Genomic DNA, 13670 nt, shown 5'->3' on the forward strand with positions numbered 1-13670 from the left:
TTTTTTATATGATTGTCTGTTTTGCGTGTGTTGAGTTTGAGGAGTTCTTTATAGATACTGGATATCAACCTTTTGTCTGTACTGTCATTTGCAAATATCTTCTCCCATTCCATGAGTAATGGTTAAGCTCTATAGAGTAGTGAGATTAATATTTTAATTTATTCATTATTACATTTTATATTTGATTCTTTTCCTGCACTTTTATGAAAAGAAAAACGTAACACTTATTTTAAGTAAGTTAGACTTATACTAAGTTCTTGCTTCACTTCACTGGTGATTATGTATAAGGATTAGTGGTAAAATAAACTTGGATTCATAAGGAGAACAGCACTGACTCAACACTCTTTACAGAAGAGAGAATACTATCCCTTTACAGCATTTCTGTAGAATTGTGTAGAGATTTCGCTTTCCATGAAAAGCCTTGGGGAAATGATGATATGATTTGCAATCAAGTTAAAGAAGAGAGGCGCATGATATCATATACTGCAGTGGCAGGATTACCCTTTGATGGAAACGTGGCACTGTCTTACGGGACCTCTGGTAGGAGAATGTCTCCCTGAGGCAGAGACACAATAACATAAAATGACACACTATCAGATGGCCCCAGAAAACTGTCCCATGGTTAGTAATATATGCAAGTTTATTTTTTCTGCTTTGAGTGTCTTTTTAATATCACATTAAAATGTATTTACTCTAGAGTATGATATTTATAAGGAAAAAAATGCTACTTTTTTTTTTTTTACTAATCTCCTGGCTATCATCTATAACAGTTATTTATAAATTCACTAGACTGTCAGCTCCCCAGGATCAAGAAAAGTCTGCTCACTGTCCTTTTATCCCACCCTCCCCCACCAGGGTCCTGTATAATGATAGTAACAGATTAAAACACAATGAATAAAATAGGAATCCACAACTCTAGTTACTATATATAAAAAACTGAATAAGTAGAGTCACAGGGTAGCATAAATCAACTAATAAATGTAGAGGAAATAATGTAGTTAGAAAATTACCATTTGGCAAACATAATAATTACTAGTTTATCCAATAAATATCAAAAGATGCTAAAAACTAGTGAATGAAAGTTAGGTGAGAAATAGAATAATTACAGTCTCAAAGTCACTTCCAAGTATGTATTAATCAAAAAGGAAAAAGTAATTTTTCAGTGGAGAAATGGCACACACCATTTCAATCAAGAGATCAAAGTTAACAATAACAGGAAAAGGACAGCACCACCTGGGCGGGTGCACTGCTTCTGGGATATTCTTCCCCGGTGCATAATCCGTCTACTCCTGAGGAAACATCAGACACACCCAAAGTGAGAAGCTTGTGATAAAAAAAAAAATAATAATAACTGGCCTGTACTCTTCAAAAGTGTCAAGTTCATAAAAGTCAAGGAAAGATGAAGAACTGTTGCAAATTAAAGAACACTAGAGAGACAGGACAAGTAAACACAGGTGATCCTGGATGAAATCTGGGCATGCCGGCTTCACAGAGCATATAACCAGGTGATGCAAAACTTTCATTTCGGCAACTTAATCTCAAATGGTTCGGCAGGGAGTTTAGTTTTGCTACTGTGACTTCTGAATGTCTAAAATTACTTCCAACTTTAAACAAAATAGAAACATTTACAAGGCCAATTCATTCTGAGCCTAACATTCTAAATCGTTTCTCACTCCTGCCCCCTCTTCCCTAACCTGCAGCCCAGCACATTGCTCATATGCCCATAATATGAAGTTTCCAGGAACTTTTTTTTTTTTTGAAGATTTTATTTATTTATTTGACAGACAGAGATCACAAGTAGGCAGAGAGGCAGGCAGAGAGAGAGGAGGAAACAGCCTCCCCGTGGAGCAGAGAGCCCAACCAGGGCTTGATCCCAGGACCCTGGGATCATAATCTGAGCCGAAGGCAGAGGCTTTAACCCACTGAGCCACCCAGGCGCCCCTGGGAACTTCTCTTTTAAAGATGTGCATATCATTCCTTCTACCTAACATTCCCTTCCACTCCACTTCTCAGGTGAATGTCTGCCCATCTTTCAAAAACGAATGCCAACACTGCTTGCAGAGGAAGATATCCACATGCAGAGCTGGAGCTTACACGTCCCTCTCCTGTATTCCCAGTGGTCTACTGAAAATGTCCCTTTCATTATGGTCAGAAGCCCATGTATAGGAGGACTACAAGCAGCACATAGAAAAAGAAAATGTAAAGGAATTCCTGAAGTCCACTCACAGGGCCTGCCACCTAATCCCCTTCACATCACATGAAAGGTTTAGGGCCAGTTATCTGACCTCCCTGAACCTCAGAGCTTTCACTATGAAATTGAAATAACTGACAAACTCTTCACAAAATTGCCATGAAAACAGGTAAATGTGTGAAGTCATACTGGACAGTCAAGAAAAATGAGATTCAAAAATAAGATTCCACTTCACACTCCATATGATGGCGATGGACAAGAAAACAGACAGCAAGTATAGTGAGGATAGAGAGAAACTGGAGCCCTCACTCACTACCCGTGGGAATTAAAATTATGGTAAAGAGTCTGGCAATTACTCAGTAAGTTAAATGTAGAATTGCTGAACGACCCAGCAACTCCACTCCTAAGTATATACCCAAGAGAATTGGAACCATTCATGCAAAACCTCTCACACAAATGTTCACAGCAGTATTATTCAAAATAACCAAAATGTGGTAACAACCCAAATACCCATTAACTGATAAATGGATACACAAACTGTGGATTATCTATACAACAAAATAATATTTGGAATTAAAAGGAGTGACGTGCCGATCCATGTTACAACACGATGAACTCTAACATCATTATGCCTAATAAAGAAGCCAGACCTGAAAGGCCATGTTATAGAATTCTGTTTAAATGAACTATTCAGAATAGGCACATCTATAAAGACAGAAGGTAGAAGGGAATGAAGGTTGGGGCCTAAAGGCAAAATGGTTCAGAATTTCTTTTTGAAGAATTGAATGCAATGATGGCCACACAACTCTGTAAATATGTTTAAAACCATCAAATTGTACACAATAAATGGATGAGTTGTATAGTGTGTGAATTCCATCTCAATAGTGTGTTATAGAAATAGATAGAACACTTCCTTTATCATGTTTTATACTTATTTGGATCCCCCCCTTCTAGGAGCACAAAAGTCACTCTGGAGATGTTTGCTGAACTGAATCTGAGTTTGGATTCAGAGTATGCTTCAAATGGGAACAGTGGTCTGCAGTTGGAGGGGCACTCTACGCAGGGCTGTGGTCCTTCCTGGGGGACATGGTCCTGCTGTCAGTCAGAGGAGCCCACACAGCCATCATCTTCCTGCAGGGCTTCCTGTCCACCCACCCACACTGAGCAGGAGGCTGGATGGCATGGAGGCTCCTGTTGCGGACTGCACCACAGATTTTCACACAAGTAATCCCATTGTTGAAAAAACAATCTTCATAATACTGTTCTGACTGGTTAACAAGCCACACCAAGCAATGTAGAGTACTGGGAATTTCATATACTACAAAGCGATCAGAGTTACTTCAGCCATACCATTCAAAGGAACTGAAAAAGCAAAAAATATAACCTTCCCCTGATAATCTTAATATTCTTTAATAGACAGCTCTAATTTTTAACTGTACAGACTTAGCTATACCATGAACCACCTAAAACTATGCTACTAGGGGATTTTACTTCAACAAGAGATGAGACTTGCCCCCCCCCTTATAAGGAAGTGACTCTTCACAGGACATAGCCGGCTCATCACCAAGTGAAGCTCAAGAGCTCACTACGAGACCCAGCAAACCTTCTGGAAAGGAGCTTCTCTCCTTCAAACGCCAAAGGGTCTGCCTAACAACTTTTTGTCATTTCGTAACTTCAGCTAAAATTTCAGCAGACTGCTACTTCTGAAGGAATAGAAACCCATACTTCTTCAGTCCTTTGTAGAAAGACACTGAATATGTAATTCCTTGTATTAAATTTACATCAGTGAAAAGCACCTTTATGTTTTATACTTCTCACATTTTGAAAACTGATCTTTTTTTTCTCTTTCTCTCTCTGAAAAGTCTCTTTTATCTGGAATCTATGAGAATCTGATTATACACCAGGGGCAACTATACAGGTCAGCAAACACTGTTCTACTTTCAAGTACCCTAATCGTTCTCAGATGTGCAATTACACACACACGTAGAAGCTATAACAAATACAGCAAATACATTTTCTTCTGACAACAATGTAATTACCACCATAAAATAAAATGTTATGTAAAATTCTATAGCCATAAATGATGCTTAAAATATAAATTCACTTAAAGTAAAATAACTACAGTAACAAGTTGTGGTGTTAAATTACTAACAGAAACAAATCATCCATACAGACAATATTAACTTCTTTTTACTATGTTCAAACTCTAAAATTACATATCTAAAAAATATAAAATATATATGACATCTAATGTATTATGTATATTTCTGGCATCCTATTTCCAGCCTTGTCACAGCAGAGGGAATATGTGAAGACCATGTGTGTTGGTTGGTGGGTCTTTTAAAATCTTATATCCAAATTCCCTCTTGTGGACTACCTGAGTATACAGCATTCTATCATCCTTCCTCAGGGCCCCTTCTACTATCCATTGTTTCAAACCTTTCCTCTCTTAATAGAGACCTGAGATCTTTGGGCACTTGTGTTTTCACAACCTACAGGCCAGCATAATCATAACTCATCACAAACTTTAAGCAATTTCATTTACTGCTAAGCTTTAACTGTCTTCATCCAATGTTTGCTCACTTTTCCTCTGCATATATTTTCATTACCCTCCACTCTCTTGTTCATACTTTGATTAAATGGCTGGTCTACTTGAAATTTTATTTTACATGTCACTACATCAAATGGGAAGCTTCTTGTAGTCCAGTGTGGTCCTGTGACTATGATGTGTCAGTCCCCTCCAACACCATAAGAAGAAACTCCTTTATGACACAGTTGAGTCTCTCCTAAAGATAAGAAATCATTCTGTAGATGAACATTTTAAATAACCAAGCATCTGACTTAGTGTGTATCCTGTTTTTCCTTAGCACTCTCGGCAACCTTAGATATACCGTTAGGAATAAAAAACATTTTAGGGGCACCTGGGTGGCTCAGTGGGTTAAAGCCTTTGCTTTCAACTTAGGTCATGCCCCAGGGTCCCGGGATTGAGTCCCGCACTGGGCTCTCTGCTTGGTGGGGAGCCTGCTTCCTTCTCTCTCTGCCTGCCTCTCTGCCTACTTGTGATCTTTGTCTGTCAAATAAATAAATAAAACCTTTAAAAAAAAACATTTTAAAAGAGTACATGGAATACAAGACTGTGTCTGTATATAAATACAGGAATACAAGACTCCATCATTACATAAAAAGCAATACATATAATAATACCATATTAGTAGAATAAAGAACTACTTTTTCAGAATAAAACAAGCCAGGAACAGAAAGGAACTTCCTCAATCTGATGAAGAGCATCTATAAAAAACCCAGCAGCAAATACCACAATTTATGTGGAAAGACTGAGCATTCCCCCAATATTAGGAACAAGAAAAGGATGTCTGATCTTGCCACTACTATTTAAAAACCAGAGGATTTAAGGAAGCAATAAAAGCCATCCAAAATGGACAGGAAGAACTAAGAGTTTCACTACTTAAAGATGACATAATTTTGCATATGGAAAATCCTGCGGAATACATACACACAGACTATTAGAACTGATAAATCCAGCAAAGTTCAGAATATAAGATCATTGTACAAAAATCAACTCTATTTCCACACAATAGCAATGAATAATCTAAAGATGAAATTAAGAAAACAGTTCCATTTACAATAGCATAAAAATGAAAAAAAGGAAAAGACGTGACAAGAAAACTAAATACCAATACTCCTTCTGAATATTAATACAAAAATCCTCTGCAAAATGTAGCAAACTGAATTCAACAGTACATATAAAGGATTATACACCCTGAAACCATGGGGGGGGGGGAATTCCCACATAAATGTTTTATTAGATACAAAAAAAGCATTAGGCAAAATCCAATATCCTTTCATGATAAAAACACTCAAAACTAAGAGTAAAGGCAAATTTCTTAACATGATACAGGTCATTTATTAAAAATCTACAGATAACAGCATGCATAATGGTAAGAGACAGATTTTTCTGTCCCAAGATTAGGAAAAAACAAGAATTCCTTCTTTCACCACTATATTCAATGATGTACTAGAAGTCCTAGACAGAAAAACGAGGCAAGAAACAAAATTAAAGGCATTCAAATTGGAAATTTTAATCTTTTGGAACTTTGTCCTTTTAATTCTATGTAAAAAATCCCATAGAATCCACACATTAAAAAAAAAACAACAACTAGTAGAGCTAATAAATTAATTAAGTTGCAGGATATAAAATTAGCTGTGTTTTTCTATTCTAGGAATAAATAATTCCAAGGGGAGATAAATAATTTCATTTACAATACATTCCAAAATAATAAAATACCTAGGAATAAGTTCAACCAAGGATGTAAAAAAAGACATATACACTGAAAACTAAAACACACCACTGATGTAAATTAAAGACCTTAAAAAGTGGGCTGAGTGGCTCAGTTGGTTAAGTGTCTGCCATCAGCTCAGATCATGAACCTAGAGTTCTGTATTCAAGCCCTGCATTGGTCTCCCTGCTTAGCGGAGAGCCTACTTCTCCCTCTGTACCTCACCCCACTCTCTCTCTCTCTCTCTCTCTCAAATAAATGAAATCTTAAAAAAAAAAAAAAAGACCTTAAAAAGTGAAAAGACATCCCATGTTCATGGATTAGAAAACTTAATACTACTGAGATGGCAATACTCCCTAAAACACTCTATATTCAATGTAACTTTTATCAAAATCCCAATAGTCATTTCTCTAGGAACAGAAAGCCAAGGTTGCAGGATATAAGATAAAGAGGTAAAAGCCAATTGCTCTTCTGTGTATCAGCAATGATTAAGTGAAATTTAAAATTTAAAAAAATACCATTTACATTAGCACCCAAAATAATGAAATAAGTATAAAATTTAACAAACTATGTACAAGGTCTAATGAGGAAAGCTATAAAAATGTGTGAAATAAATCAAAGAACTAAATAAATGGGGCCATATTCCATATTCATGGATAGGAAGACTCAAAATTGTCAAGATGGCAGTTCTCAACTTGATCTGATTCAAAACAAGCCCAGCGAAAATCCCAGCAAGTTATTTTGTGAATACTGACAGGTATCCCAAGGTTTATATGGAGAGGGAAAAGATTCACAATAGCCACACAATACTGAAGAAGAACAAAACTGAAGGACCGAAATTATATAACTTTAAGACTTACTATACAACTAGTATACTTGGATGTAATCAAGCTTGTATCTAACCAAGGCATCATAGTATTGGCAAAAGAATAGACAAATAGCTCAGTGGAACAGAACAGAGAGCCCAGAAATAGACCAACATACGTACAATCAACTGATCTTTGACAAAGGAGCAAAGGCAAGTCAATGGAGCAGAGACAGTCTTTTCAACAAATGGTGCTGGAACAACTAGAAATCCACATGCAGAAAAAAAAAAAAATCTAGACACAGATCTAATGCCCTTCACAAAAGTTAACTCAAAATGAATCACAGATGTAAATATGAAATGCAAAACAATAAAACTCCTACAAGATAACATAGAAGAAAACCTAGAGGACCTCGGGTTTGGTCTTGATTTTTTAACATGAAACCAAAGGGACAATCAATGAAAAAAATAATTGATAAGATGGACTTCATTAAAATTAAATTTTTCAGCTCTGCTAAAGACACTTCAGGGAATGAAAAGACAAGTCATGGACTGGGTGAAAATGTTTCAAAAGACACATATGATAAAAAACATGTTCAAGATATACAAAGAAGTCCTAAAACTCAACAATAAGAAAACAAACCACCTGACTAAAAAATGGGCTAAAGACCTTTACAGACATCTCACCAAAGGAGACTTACAGATGATAAATGTCCACATGAAAAGATGCTCTACATCACATGTCATCAAAGAAATACAAATTAAAAACAAGATACTACCACATACCTATTCAAATGGCTAAAATCCAAAACCCTGAAACACTAAATGCTGGTGAGGATATAGAGTAAAAGGAATTCCCATATGATGCTGGTGTAAATGCAGTGTTACAATCACTTTGGAAGACAGTTTGACAGGTTCTTACAAAACTAAACATCCTCTTACCATACTATTCAGCAATATCATTCTTTGCCATTTATCCAAGGAGCTAAAAACATGTCCACACAAAAATCTGCACATGGATGTATATAGCAGATTTATTTATAATTGCTCAAACTTCGAAACAAATAAGATATATTTCAGTAGATGAATGGATAAATAATCTGAGATATACCCAGATAATGGAATATTATTCAGCACTAAAAAGAAGTGAGCTATCAAGCCCTGAGGAGACATGGAGGAACATCAAATGAATATTCCAAAGTGAAAGAAGCCAGTCTGAAAAGTCTACATACAGTATGGTCTCAACTACATGATATTCTGGAAAAGGCAAAAAAAATAAAGACAGTAAAAAGATCAGTGGTTACAAGGGTTGGGGGGTGAGAGAGAGATGACTAAGTAGAACACAGGATTTTCAGGGCAATGAAAATATTCTATATGATCCCTAAATGATAGCTACTCATTATGCATTTGTCCAAACCCACCATAGAATGCACAATACCACAAGTGAATCCTAAATAAACTATCTACTTTCAGGTGATAATGATGTGTCAATGTGGGTTCATCAATTCTAACAAATGTACACTGTGGTGAGCAATGGTGATTCTGGAGGTTGCCCGTGCATGTGTGAAGGCAGGAGTATAAAAGGTATCTCTCTCTGTACCTTCCTATCAACTTTACTGTGAACTTTCATTTTTCTAAAAAATAAAGTAAAACAAACAAACAAACAAAAAAGATACTACTGGCTTAAGGATAGGTAGATAAACCAATGGAATACAATGAAGAGCCCAGAAGTGAACCTAAACATCTAGGTCCAACTGCTTTTCAACAATGGTGCCAATACCATGTGATAGGGAAATAGTTTCTTTAACAAATGGTACTGGCTAACTGGATAACCAAACACAAAAGAATGAAGTTGAACCACTACCTCACTTCATATACAAACATAAATCAGTATGGATCAAAAACTCAAATATAAAAGATAAAACTATAAAATCCACAGAAAAAACATAGGGGTAAATCCTCATGACCTCAGATTTGGCAACGGATTCGTAGATTTAATATCAAAGTACAAGGAACAAATGAAAAAACAGATAAGGTGGACCATCAAAATTAAAAACTATTTTATAGCCAAAAACATTATCAAGAATATGAAAATACAATTGATAGAATAGGAGAAAACATTTGCAAATCATTTATATAATATGGGTTTCATATCCAGAATACATTAAAAAACTGTCACAAGGGTGACTAGGTGGTACCATTGGGTGGAAGTCTGGCTCTCAGTTTCAGCTCTGGTCCTGATCTCAGGCTCTTTGGATGGCTCCATGTCAGGCTCCATGCTCAACATGCAGTCTGCTTGAGACTCTCTCTCCTTGAGAGTCTCTCTCCTTTTCCCTTTGCCCCTTACCCTCCTCCATGTGCACCTCTCTCTCTCTCAAATAAATTAATATATCTTGAAAAAAATTCTCAAGATAATAATAATAATAATGATAATATAGTAAATGGACACAGTATTTAAAAAAATATATAAATAACAAAAAGACAACCCAATATTTTTACATAAGCAAAGGATTTGAATAACTATTTCTTAAAAGATATGCAATTAGCCAATAGCCATATAAGCTACACCACTGGCCATCTGAGAAATACAATCAAAATCACAATAAGATACCACTTCATAATCAAGAAAATAGAAAATAACAAGTTGGCATGTATGTTCAGAAATAATCATTGCCATATGTTGCTAGTGGGAATGTAAAATGGCACAGGTACTGCAGAAAACAGCTGTCCATTCCTCAAAATGCTAAACATAGAATTATCATATGACCCAGCAATTCTACTCCTGAGTGTACACCAAAGAGAAGTTAAGACAGATCCACACAGAAAACTATACAAGAATGCTCACCATAGTATTGGTAATATTAGGAAAAAGTACAAATGTCCATACAAATGTCCATCAACAGATAAATGGCCAAACAAATCATAATATATGAACATACAATGGAAAGGTATTCAATCATAAAAAGGAATGAACTACCGATATATGCTACAACTTGGATGAACTTGAAACCATTACACTAAGTGAAAGAAGTCAGACACTAGGGGTCATGTATTACAGGATTCTTTTTATAAATAACATGTATAATATATTGAGAATATGAAAATCCACAGAAAGCAGAATAAAGGTTACCAGGGGGTGGGAGGCAGGGAGTGGAGAGTGTCTACTTAATAAGTACAGAATGTTTTTATTGGGTGATGAAAAGGTTTTGAAATTAGAGAGAGCTGGTGGTAGCATAACATTCTGAATACACTACCACTAAATCATACACTTTAAAATGGCTAATTACATGTCATGTAAATTTCTCTTCAATTAAAAAAGAATAGAACAGTATGTGCTATGGTGAGTGCTGTGAAATGTGTAAGCCTGATGATTCACAGACCTGTGCCACTGGGGCAAATAATACATTATATGTTAATTTAAAAAAAGAATAGAACAAAGAATAGAACACTACAGGACAAACTTAATAAAAGTGTAAGACTGGTAGACTAAAAACTGTAAGACATCACTGAAAGAAAATTAAAGACTTATAGAAGTGGAAAGATGTCCCATGCTCATGGACTGAAAATTTTAATATTTTTGAGATGGCTACCCCAAAAATTGATCTACAGATCAATCCCTATCAAAATCCCCATTGGCTTTTTTTGGACAGGAATCAGCAAGCTGATTCTAGAATTCATAGGGACATATTTGCAAGTGACTCAGAACAGCCAAAACAATCTTGAAAAAGAACATAAAATAGAGTTAAAGAACTCACAATTTCACAACATTTACAGTAATCAAGATAGTGTGGTACTGGCATAAGGACAGACGTATAAAGTAATGGAGTAGAATGGAGAATCTGGAAATAAACTCGTCTATAATCGATTGTTTTTCAATAATTCTGCCAAGACATCAAAAGTACAACACAAGAAAAAAAAACAGATAAACTGGACTTCATCAAAATTAAAAACTTTGGTACTTAAAAAAAAGCCATCCAGAAAGTGAAAAGGACAACGGTTTGTCTAATATCCAAAGAACCCTTACAACTCAATAATAGAAGGACAAATAAGCTAACTCAAAAATAGGCAAATAATGTGAACAGGTATTTCTTGAAAGAAGACATATAAATGGCCAATAACTACAGGAAAAGATGTTCAACATCATTAGTCATTAGGTAAATGAAAACTGAAAGCACAGCGAGATCTAACCTCACATTCACCAGGATGGTTATAATCAAGAAGACAATAACATGCTGGTGAGGATGTGGAGAAACTGGAATTCTCATTCGTTGCCAGTGGGAATGTATACTGTGCAGCTCCTTTGGAAGATAGTTTGCCAATTCCTCAAACACAGAATTACTTTATGACCTAGCAGTTCTAGTCCTAGAATTATAGCCAAAAGAAATGAAAACATCACTCAAAAACTTGTGCATGGAAGCTTGTAGCAGTCAAAAAAGTGAAAACAAACCAAATGCCCATCAAATAATGAATTCATAAGCAAAATGTGGCATATCCATACTCTAAAATATTATTTGTAAAGAAAAGGAATGATGTACTGAGACAAGTTACAATATGAAAACATTATACTAAGTGAAAGAAGCCAAGACCTAATAGGCCATATACCGTATGATTCCGTGAATGCCAAGGGTCCAGAATAGTGAAATCCAAAGAGATATAAAATAGAGTCGTGGTTGCCTAGGCCTGAGAGGGAGGAGAGAATGAGGAGTGACAGAGTAAAAGAGGATATTCTTTTGGGAATGATGAAAATCTCTGGCAATTGATAGAGATGGGGGTGCCTGGGTGGCTCAGTGCGTTAAAGCCTCAGCCTTTGGCTCAGGTCATGATCCCAGGATCCTGGGATTGAGCCCTGCGTCGGGCTCTCTGCTCAACAGGGAGCCTGCTTCCCTTCCTCTCTCTCTGCTTGCTTCTCTGCCTGCTTGTGATCTCTGTCTGTCAAATAAATAAATAAATTCTTTAAAAAAAATAGAGATGATGGTTGTACCACATTGTGAATATACTAAAACGACTGAAATAAATACTAAAAGGGTGAAATTTATAATAAGTGAATTATATCTCAATAGGAAAAAAAGTAGGTAAAGAATTCACTGCAGAGAAACAAAGTATTATACAAATTGGGGCTTGGGGGAGGGCAGTATTTTAGTGTGTAAAAACACTTCATAATGTGTAAGAAGAATATTAACAAGTAGATGAGGTTTAGAGGTGGGTTAACTGGAAGATTCTAATTCAGACATTATATGCCAGGACGAAATCTCTTCAGAATTTTAAACCTACATCTTAGGGAAGAAAATATGACCCCAAAGCGAAGACTTCCTATCACTAAATTGGTCATTGGCTACAACTCTTATTCAAATCTCGGCATGGTGATGACGTTTGTATATGCAATCAATTGTATGGGAAAAACCATAAATCTGGGTTGAGTTCCATTGGTACTTTGTGGACTTTATGAAATAAATAGTCTCCTGCACCCATCAATCAGGGCCTGAAAGCTTTGGCCTTATCTGTTGTATGGGAGCTTTGCCCCCTCGCTCCTCGGTTCATATTAATGATGGAAATATTCTGGACATAGAATTCTTAAAATCTCTGCACAGACTATTTCTAGGCTGACACAGCATGAGAAGACAAGGAGATGAACTTAACTACTGATTACATCCGTGAAATGTAGTGAGAATAAGCTGCAGGTAGCAGAGAAGTTATTCCAGCAGAGGAAAATGGGAAACAGAGTGTGCCGTACCTCCAGGCACACTAACTCAAACCACGTATTCTGAGATCTGATGAACATTTCACCTCATCTTGAAGAACATTATTCTAAAGTTAGATTTAGCCAGTTTTTACAGAAAAAAAGAATAAACAACTCTAAATCTATCTGCATATCAAAATCAAATTTGAGAAGATGTTATATATTTTATAAAAACTTTTCTAGACTAATTGGAGAGCTTAAATAGGTTGTGTGTTTTTTTTTAAGTTTGGTTTGATTTGTTGATTGTTTTGAATTTTTATTTTTTTTTCACTGAAATTCGATGACAAATCCTAATCATTTTTCTGTATCAAGGAAAAAAAAAAAAAACATTGAAACACACCAAATTTCCAGAATCATTCAAATCAAAACATTAAACATCTGCTCCATTCTAGAATGGCATGTTACATACTCCACATTTTTTTTAAGTTTTGTATATTTATTTTACAGACAGAAAGCATAAGCAGGAGGGGGCAGATGGAGGGGCAGCCAGAGGGGAGAGGGAGAGAGAATCTCAAGCAGACTCCACACTGAGTGCAAAGCCCAACACAGGCTTGATCCCAACACCCTGAGAACACCACTCGGGCCCAAACCAGGAGTTGGACCCCTCACTGAGTGTGCCATCCATATGACCTCATTCTCTAC

General features: G+C 36.1%; 1 protein-coding gene across 1 annotated transcript in view; it reads right to left on the reverse strand.

The window, feature by feature from the left end:
* L3MBTL4 (L3MBTL histone methyl-lysine binding protein 4) overlaps positions 1–13670 on the reverse strand; it is a 439737-nt gene that overhangs the window by 260786 nt on the left and 165281 nt on the right. The window lies entirely within an intron of this gene.

Source organism: Lontra canadensis, unplaced genomic scaffold (genome assembly GCF_010015895.1).
Source record: "Lontra canadensis isolate GAN:19392208 unplaced genomic scaffold, GSC_riverotter_1.0 scaffold57, whole genome shotgun sequence".
In the NCBI taxonomy this organism is placed as follows: domain Eukaryota; kingdom Metazoa; phylum Chordata; class Mammalia; order Carnivora; family Mustelidae; genus Lontra; species Lontra canadensis.